This window comes from Tinamus guttatus, unplaced genomic scaffold (genome assembly GCF_059628265.1).
Source record: "Tinamus guttatus ecotype Peru unplaced genomic scaffold, ASM5962826v1 Tinamus_guttatus_pri_ptg000213l, whole genome shotgun sequence".
Lineage (NCBI taxonomy): Eukaryota > Metazoa > Chordata > Aves > Tinamiformes > Tinamidae > Tinamus > Tinamus guttatus.
Window position 1 is genome coordinate 1,777,768 of NW_028288747.1, and position 10,371 is coordinate 1,788,138.

Here is a 10,371-nt window from a genome sequence, read left to right on the forward strand (position 1 = left end):
TCCCATTCAGCATCTGAACAGGCAGTATGGAGAGCAGCTCCGTATACTCAGTAGGATCAAGCAGGGAGTCAACAAGTTACAAGATGGGTTAAATACTTGCGACATTTTTGGATACAGGAATATGCTATCAGCTTCACTGATTTTAATCATCTTTTCTGATTAAGGAAATACTTTATAAGAAAATATTTGTTCCACCGTGATGTGCTTAAAAGTTTTATGGAGAAGAGCTGGTATTACCCCAAGTGCCCTCTAACTTGCAGAATTTTCATTTAGCTACAAGCTAGTTGCTTAAATAAGAAATTGGCCTCTCTTACGGAGAGATCAAGGCAAAGAGAAGGAAAGAAACATATATGCATTCTTAACTGACTTTACAGAGCACAGGAGGAAATTAGGTCTTCTGAGGCAAGAACCTCAGAAAAATCCAATGAATAGATTTTTCATATGCTGACTTCATATATTCTATCGATTCCTTATTTGTTGGTAACAGAAGCAAGGCAAATGTTAGCCCAAGGGCTGGATTTCTGCTAGCTGCTGAAAACCTCAGACAGTCAGCTTGCTGGTGAGAGTTCGGAAATGTGTAGAAAAGAAGAAATATGCTGCCATCCTTCCCGAAAAACTCTGGGTGACAAGTAGCATTGCTGCAGTATGAGTAGAAGAAAACACTCTGAAGGAATTCATGTGTGTATCACAGTTAATCTGCCATTTTTACATTACTAGAGCTAAAATCTTGCTTTTAAAGAGAATGAACTTGAAGAAACCTATGTAAAGAATATTAAATATTGTTAGAGTAAAAAGACCATGGGTCTTTACTCTATATCTAGAATATAAAGAACATTAGCATGCTTATTTAACCATAATATGTGCTTTAGATTATTCCAGGAATTTCAAAAAATATATGTAAATATTTATATCAGTTTCAATGCTTTGCATGTACATTAAATATTGCATATCAATGTACACAACAATATCAAAAAATTGAGCTGACTGGAAGGATCAGTTCTTTTATCTATTCTTTACACCATTTGATGAGTACAGGAACATACAGTTGAGTTTTTAGGTTATTTTCAGAGATTATCTTTTAATAGCACAAACATTGTCAGGGACATATACGTAAGCAGTAGAGGAAAACTACCATCCATTTCTGCATAGCTATCTAGGAAAAAGAAAGTATCAGGTAAATTATTTAACTGCCATTTACTCTACATCTGCAGTGACTTTGAGGACCACAGATAGCTCAGAAAAAAAATGCAAGAAGCAACACATTAAATAGTTTAAACTGGGATTTTTTTTTCCTGAAAGAATACAGTATTCCATTTCAAAAATCTCTGCTGCTTAAATTCTTTTTATATAACACTCCTGCTATGCATGTAAGCAGCCTTTCTTCTATGACCCTGTTACTTATTTTCTAACCCTTGGTCAACAAGGCATCTAGAACAATGAAATACTATTTGCATTAGTATTACCAAAAATCTTTGGATTAGGAAGAAAAAAAGAGGTAAAGAGACTGAGGCAGTTCAGAGAAAAACTGTATATTTGGACCAATGAAGAGAATTTAAATACCGGTATCATCTGCATAAAAGCGACATCTTAAGTGAGACTGAGAAAGAAAGTGTTGAAAAACTATTTGAAAGATGAGGGATTAAGGGAAGGATTAGCCCTGAGGACAAGAAGCATGAAAAATCAAGTATATGGTGCAGGTTGGCAGGTCCTACAAAGTTCTCACTTGCTGGGAAGAGCCAGCAGCAACAGAAAACTGCCAGTCACGAGGTGTAGCAGATGGACAGCAAAGGACTGGACACAGGGCAGAAAGCTGTCCAACACTGAAATGATGCTGCACTGCATTTAGTTGCAAGTGTTTTGAACTAAAAATGTGGGAGAAATAAACCCTATTTTCTTTTGGTCACTCTATCCACACTGCAGGAACATGTCTAGATACTATTGCTATTGCTTTCTCTGTGGAAAGCTCACTACCAAATTCAGAGGCAAAATCTAGCTTTTCCCAGTGCTTCTGGGCTTCTTCTGGGTGGGATTCGATCTTTGTAAGGACTTCCAAGCAAAATTTTGTGTAGTTGGCAGAAACACAGCTAAGCTTACGCTCCCAGGCTTTGCATGAGGGGTGGACACACAGCAGAGGGAGAAGAAGCCACAGATTGCCCAACAGTTGGAACTGGTTGAAGACCATGTGAGTACTGCTCTAATGAAGGGCAGCGCTGCAGGACAGTGTGAGGGGAGCAGCTCCAAAAGGCTCCAGCAGCATCCTAGGGGAACACGGGAGAGCACCGTGGAGAAGAGGGAGCCACAGAGGCATTTGGGAGATGGCAGCCACGATGCTCCGCGTCGCATCCCGGGGGCCCCATGGGCAATATGAACGCACAGACGCATCTCGGGACAGAGCGCTTGGCTGTATTGAATAATCTCACCTTCAAAGCTGCCAGTAAGTTAATAAATAAATAAATAAGTCAGGCGCCATCAAAGGGCTGGGTTTCTGTTGTCCTCCTAGCTTCCTTTCCATCTTCCTTACCCTGTATTGGCACTATAGCAGCCAGTATCAGGTCTTTAGAAAGAATCTCTGGCACAGCAGTAAGGTTGAAAGGTTAAGGGCTCTTCAGTCATACTGAATCTTAAAGATGGAAACAAAATAATCTTAAATGTAGAAATGCCAGGCAACAAAATATTATATAAAGTACTAAGCACATTTGTCGTTGTTTTCTGTTTGTTTTGCTTATTTTTTCCTTTGGGCCTGTTGGTAACTTCCTCTCTTAGAAAAAGGATATTTTCTAAACCAACACAAGTAGTTTTATATTTATTAATTTCCTCTTGTTTATCCTGTTTTGATTACGTAGTTATTTCTCAATTGCTACTTTTGCCCATTAATTATATGTTATAAAAAATGTATCATAACACGGCTGCTTGTAAAATAACATTTTTTTCTCAACATGGTTCATTGCAATTAAGTATTTTTATGGTTCCTGAAACCATAAAATAACAGCTGAGAAATATTTTTTTGCAGTCAGTAAGTGTGGATGTCCCCAAGTAGTCATTATAGACACCACTTATTTATTTGAAGGAGACAGGTTATTATTTGTGGCTGAAGTATCTGGGCAAGGACACTTAACATCATTTGAGAGTTTATTATAAAAGTATTCAAATCTTACAAACAATAATTCTCCATATAGATGAAGATGATTTCCTTAGGAAAGCACAGAAGCTTTCTGCTTTTTGTTACATAAAATGGCACATACATAAAACAAAAAATCATTGGAAAATCATTGGAAATCTATCAGAGAGGTTGAACTCTGTACTATAGGGTGGTTTTAACTTGGTAAAAGCTTTCAAGGGGATGAGTTAAGAAGATTTATGACAAAATTTTAAGGACAACATGTATGCAGAGGCAATTTCATATATAGTTTTATCATATTTCACTACTACTTATGTAATTCAAGAGAGCTATATATGTGCACAATCTGATTACTTAGAGACAACAGTACCTAAGCCTGTAGTCCTAGGAAAGTTTGCGCACGTGCTTAGTGAAGTCAATGAGTTAAGAATTACTGCCAATAGGTCTTTTCTTACAAGCACTTGGCTGCCAAGCATCATGCTCACTACACAGAGGGAAATGGATCGTTCATGGCAACAAGCACATAACCTGCTAATAAATGTTTGCAGGATGAGCTTTAAGAATGTTTGCAGGATTAATGTAATCTGATACTAAATTCTATCTGCAAATAAAATGAGGTTTGTAATAAGAAATCATGTATACAAGTGTAGGGTGATCAATGATTTTTGTAGCTTTTAGCTTCAGTATCACATTAGCCTCTGTGGAACCATGGACTTTATTCCCACGCAGTGCTTAAGGCACTCTGTAACTAGAAGTGTGTCTTCTTTTTCTTTCTTTTCCTTTTTTTTTTTTTTTTTAAGTGCTATGAGCAAAATAAAGTTGGGCAGACGTTGAAAGAAGTGTGGAGTTAGCATCATTGTCATGTTTAAATCAATTCACTCTGTGTGGGTTGTTAGAACAGCTTTTTGTTAGAATATGAAAGATTTAAGTACAATTAAGAGAAACGTAATTCACAAAAATATGTCTACTTTGTTGACATAGTGTCATGCCATAACAGGAAAATTAAAGTTTTTGGTTACTGTGCTTCTTTAATAATAATGTTTTATTACAGCTATGATGATGAGTGTCCTCAAGTGAGGCTAGGTTTGTGGAGAAAGGTAGTATCTTTTGTTAGTCAATGGATACGGGATGAGGGAAAAAAAAAAAAGGCAGGATTTTCAGTGCAGAAGATCCTCTTCAGATCTGTTAATCAGATTTTTTTTGTTATTTTTAAGTGTGTCAGTTCATCCAATGAGCTTACGACTTATCCTTTCAAACTGCACTTCAGGCATTTGCTTCATTATGGTTGTGCAAAGGAGTTTGAGTTTATAAGTCTGGTTCAAACTCACCTGTGACTGGAAACATATATGCAAAAAACATGCCTTGTCTGTCTGTAGGTCGGTATCTGATCCATGCATTCAAAGACAATTCAGAATACTGACAAGTTGCTGCAATCTTTTCATCAACAACAGAAAAGCATATCTACTTTGGCATAACAACAACAAAAAAGAAATATTCAGTATGTTCACAGTTCATTTCTGAAAAGAAAAAAAAAAAGGATAAAAACTATTCTAGTAGGTTCTTTGTTCAAATTTATTTTCACTGTCCATGAAAAAGGCAGCCACTGTCAACAAGATTGTTAGTAGAGAGGAAATCAGTGCCTCTCAGAAGAATGTGTGCACTAATGCAAGTTGCTTTCTATCAGCTAAATTAATATCCACCTGAGCACCATCATTCAAAACCAGAAGCTGGTAGAATGTAGGCAACTGCACGTTTATTCTCTGTAATTCATTAAAATCTCTTCTAGAAGTACAGGTTTTCTTTTTCATGCAGGATAAAAAGGGTATATATAATGTGCTAAAGAGTAGTTAAGAGACTCAGGGCTCTAGGTACCAAATTCAGAAGCGGTTTAATCGCTCTCAAGTAAAGCGCATTCCAACATTTTACCTTGTGCTACTCTATGTTTTACAGTGTTTTACAATACTGATAGTGAAGAAAATAAAGAAACAGTGTTACAAAGTTCTGGCATTATTCAAAAGGAAAACTGAGAATACGAAAGCACAGAAAACCATTAAATGAATGAATTTGTTAAGGATGAATCAAGCTGTGGGCAAGAAAACTAACTGTGCTCCCAAACACAAGCATCCTCTTTTACCAGGAAGTTTCCAGGTGTGCTGCAGCAATCAGAAAGTCTCAGCCTAAAGGCGTGGGGACTGCTGGTGGTACCTAATCAAAGAGAGGAGCAGGTGCTGTGTTATAAACCCCCTCAGGCTCCACAGAGCATTGCTAGAAATCTATGCAGCCATAGTGTACCTTTAGCCTGCAGGGAGGGAATCATTGCAAATGTGCATTTTGGGTAAGAAATTGAGGATAGCTTTTTTTTCCTACGTATGCGTGAGTAAATTATTATTTATATCAAGACGTTGTGTTGGCAAAATGCAAGTCATATGAAGATATATTTGAAGGATGTTGTGAGTTTATTTGTCCCTTCATCTAGGGACACATGAATTTTCCCCTTTCTAATGCAACTCTAGACTTAGTTCTGCATATTCAATATTGAATATTACTCATCAAGATGATGATCAAAATGAAAGATATATAGAAGAAAGATAGAAGTATATCACACTATTTTTAAAGATGAAGCATAATTTTCTAACATCTTCCATGAAGCATGCAGAAGATGAATTATAAACATGTAAATATACATCTGGGGTTCATGAAAGCTTTAGGAATGGTTTCCATAGGTTTCTGTTTGCAAAACGTCCTTTATGTTTCCTCTTACTTTAAATTCAAATACTTCCTGATGAAAGGTGTTCATAATTAACAAAAATGGATTGGTAAGTAAATGAAAGCTAACTTTATGTGAGCCAAGGGAACAACATTAAAAGTGCACAGCTAGCAGTAGTAGCAAAAATATACCACAGCACCCAGAAAACCAGCCTTAGTTTTCTAAAAATACTTACCAATGCAGTGATGCTTTGTAAAAGATGTTTTAGAGCACAGTGCCAGCACCAACATTATAGAAACGTACACAATTGCATGCCCAAAGCTACAGTGAATGCCATAAAAATACAAATCAGGAGACACTCAGCAGTAACACCATAACATTCAGATCTTGCACAAGTCAGCATGAACGTTACACAAATACATATCAGAATATGTTCAAGGTTGTATCTTGATCTCTTACTGTTGTAGCCCTTTTCCTTTATGCCTCCTACCTTCCTTCATAAACTTTTGCAATACATTAAAGCTTTAGTTCACACAAAACAGGAACTGGCCCTCACAACTGATGCGTAAAGCAAGGTTATCCTATGGTGCAATATAGATCATAACAAATGTTCACATAATAACACACACAAAAGCCTGCATCAAATCTATATAAAGTCTGTATTTACCAGAATTGTAAGTCTGCTTGAGACTTTGTTTTTTCAGAGGTTCTTTTCTCTTTTCTTTTCTTTTCTTTTCTTTTCTTTTCTTTTCTTTTCTTTTCTTTTCTTTTCTTTTCTTTTCTTTTCTTTTCTTTTCTTTTCTTTTCTTTTCTTTTCTTTTCTTTTCCCTTTTAAGACATATGAGCCGGTCGATTCTACAACCCTTCTATTGCCTGCATGGTCCAAAGGAAGAGAATTATTTTAGGAGCTCTGCGGTTGATTTGTCTTTCACAAGGAAAATTTGTCAAAATCACTTAACTCAGGTGCAGCAGATTTTTTAATGATTTAATCCACTGGAGTACTTTATGGCTTCAGCTTGACTTGAGAGACAGCAATCTATGGAAGATCATAGCCTCTTCCTGCCTCTCTTGAGGAGAACTACCTGGACACGCTGTCACAACTTCATTTCAATCAATAAAAGTTCAGGAGGGGCATGGAAGCACTCTCCCAGTTCTGATCACTGCTTTCATGAGCTGAAAGACTTACCTGTCCTTTGCCATTTCTTTTCTATCTCTTCTAGACAATTCGAACTCAAGATGAAGGAACACTGTGCTACTAAACTGCCTTTTGCAAAAGAGCTACTGGGAAGCTGTCGTTAGGATGATTACTGCTTGTCAGAATATAGCTGTTCCAGTTTGATACCAAGGAACTCTTAGAAAACACTCAGCATCTCATTTTCCAAAAATGGAGCTATGTCTTTAGTTCCATTTCAAATAAGAATGGCACTAGCACAGCTCTGTGGGTTGGTTAGTGTTTCTTGAATCAGACAGATAGGTAAAAATAAAATATCTCCCTGGCAAGCACAGCACTTGGTGCTCAGCTAAGAAGCAACCTCTTCATAAGCTTTCTAGCATTTTGTTCATTGAACAGAGCAGAAATAAGTAACAGTGAGGCTGTTATAAAATAGAAAACCCTGATACTGCTTTTTTTTCCAGAATATTTGTTTTTTCAAACCAGTAACAATAATAGTGTTGCTCACTTTAATGTTTTTCAATTAGACAGAGCTTTAAGAGGTAAGGATATACAGACTACAGTGACCTGTTATACATTTACAGTTGCAAATGGTAGAAATGAAAAAAAATATTGAGCTTGTCAAATTCTTGCCTAAATAATCTACATGTATCAGAAAAGGAGGATGAAAAAGTAGCACTAAATATCAGGGGAAAGGAGAATGTATAAAGTCAAATATGTGACAGGGCTGAACAATATGTACAAGTCAGAAAAAGTGTTACGTCAACTGTTTGTGCCACTGAAATATTTTTTTTAGTTCTGAAAAAAAACTGAATTTTATATCACTCATATAGTTGGTCAGTCAAACTGACAGACACATACTGAACTTTTCTGTGGAAGAAATGGAAATAGAAATAATAAAAAAAACTACCAAGAAGATAATTGATTCCAAATAAATAAAAAAAAATCTGCCCTTAGTGCTCTCTGTTGACTGATAAATCATATATCAAAATCCTTCCTATAAAATATTGAATCAATCCTTGTACTCCTCAGGCATAGACAGGCACTTTAATGATTTGCACATACTAAAGACCTTTTGAATCTAAAATAAATTCAGAATGCTATACCAGTGGTCTGATTTCATCTCAATTTTATACCCATCTGCTTATGATAACTCCAGTCCTAATATTCCTGAAAAAGACCTAGACATTCGTTAAGAGTGCATTTAAATATGTAACCCATGGGAATGTTCACTGTAATAGTGTTTTTTTTTTTTTTTTGTAACTTATTGACCACCAGATATGGGCTAACATCTAATGAACAGGGTCAGTAGTTTGTGTGTCTAACCTTTCCAGTATAGAGATCATCTGCTACTGAATTTCTCACCAATTTATTTTCTGCGGTGAGATATTTAGATGCTTCTTTTTCAGAGAGCAAAATTATGTCCCTTCTGAGGACAACTGGAGGCCAGTTCACAAATGGCATACCTCATCTTTTGTAAAAGTACAAACATAAGCAGGTAGAATATATCAAAAAGATAATGAATTGTTGATAGGATTGTCTTCCCAATGGTAAAAACTGTAACTAATAATTATGAAAAATTTCCTAATTGTCTACGCAAAAAAAAAAAAACCCTAAACATTTATTTTATATAGATGAGGTCCACTAGCTCTTTAGTCATACTTTATTCTTCCAGGGAATTTCTATATGGCCTCAGAAAATACACATGCTTTTTTGGTTCTTTGTTCACCTGATTAAAAGGGTAGAAACATTGACACAATTGAATTAAAACTAGGCCTTCATCTAAACCAAATGTGCCCATATCCTCCATGCTTAAAAAAAAAAACCACGGGTCATTAAACACCAAACCTTTGCTCTTAGAAATATTTTACATTTCTAAATCAATATTTTTGGTAACAGACCAATTGGTTTGGAAATGTGTAAGGAAAACCCTGTGAAATACAATGAAACTTGATGCTTCATGTGAAAACCCTTGGACCATATTCATACTGTTTTGAACCAATGGCCTTGAGGGACAAATTTTTCATAATTTAAATTGCTGAGTTTGGTCCTACACAAGAACATTTTCTGTATCAAGAAAAAACACTGATTGTGCCTTGTTAACAGAAAATGTGCAATACAGCAAAATGCGTAAGGAAATGGTTACTCTTATTTTGGACCCCAAAACATTGGAATGCCTTATTAAATACTCTAAAATGATTGTTACGGGGAATTAGCATTGTTTAGCCATCTTAACTGCTACTGCTACATTAGGATGTTTTAAGTTTAGCCTTAACTCTGACTTTGCTGGGTTCAGAGTGCTTTATTTGTGGATGATGGTGTCCTCATCACTGATTTTTTCCTGAGTAATGGATGGATAACAGCAGCCTTCTAATGGGATTTTTGTCTTGATGTAAATTTGGCGCAATGTTGTCTTCAGGGGAGAATTGTCCCAGTGCCAGTCGCAGACAATCTGTATTCAAAAGTTATGGTAATACCTGAGAGAATACATTTTGTGTCTTGGCAGGTAAACTTTAATGAGAATTTTTCAAGGCCGAGCTATATGAAGCAGGACTAGGTAGAGAGATCCATTGCGAGCTGCCAACACATTAAAGAATATGCACTGGCAAAGAGAACAGTGGCATCCTAGAATTATCCATCAAGCATCGGTGCATTTCCAGCTTCATCTGAATCTTTCTGGAGCTTGCAGGGTAAGCCTGACAAGTTCAAAGAATTGCAAAGAATTCCCCACAGGGACATCTTTCCATCTGAATCACTGTTTTCCTCCTGCTGTGCTCTTTGAAGAGCAAAGTTATATGTCTAGCACTTGGATCATGGCCATTCTGAATACAGTCATATGTCACTTAGTCCTTTATTTCACCATTGGTTTTTTTTTTCTTTCTCAAACAGAACAAATCAAGTTCATCCTTAAATCTGTCACCAACTATATAGCTGAATACAACACATTTTTTTTGTCTCTGGCTGTTTTTCTTAATTTCTTCCACTCACACCCACTGGAAAACAAGTCTAGGCCTTTCTTATCTGTGTTCTTGTTTTGTTTTCTTTTTCCAGCAGACAGATTAATGTAGTTCCTTGGATAATGCCATCTTCCCACTCTCAGAACCATCAAATGACCGAGGATGTCACAACAAGTCAGTATTCTCTGTGTTGGTACCAATTTCTGGCTGGTTGATGTTTTGAGCTACTGTTTGTAAATAATCTGGTCCAAAGACGCTGTTTATTCTCTAGCTCTTGTGTGATTTGGAATCAGGCATTTCTTTGCATTAAGCATTATAAAAGTTTTTGTTTCACAAAGATATTTCTGCATATCCAGTTTTCTTTTGTGGCTTTTTGTACATCGTTTTTGTATTTTTTCTTTGTGCTTACAGCTGGCAA

The 10,371-nt window shown here is 36.3% G+C and overlaps 1 long non-coding RNA gene across 1 annotated transcript in view; it reads right to left on the reverse strand.

Moving 5' to 3' along the window:
- Positions 1 to 7,260, reverse strand: part of LOC148594692 (uncharacterized) — a 524,454-nt gene extending 517,194 nt beyond the window's left edge. Inside the window, exon 1 of the long non-coding RNA XR_015913364.1 lies at positions 6,664 to 7,260. This is a non-coding gene — a long non-coding RNA (uncharacterized LOC148594692). The remainder of the gene's footprint in view (positions 1 to 6,663) is intronic.
- Positions 7,261 to 10,371: the final 3,111 nt, after the last annotated feature.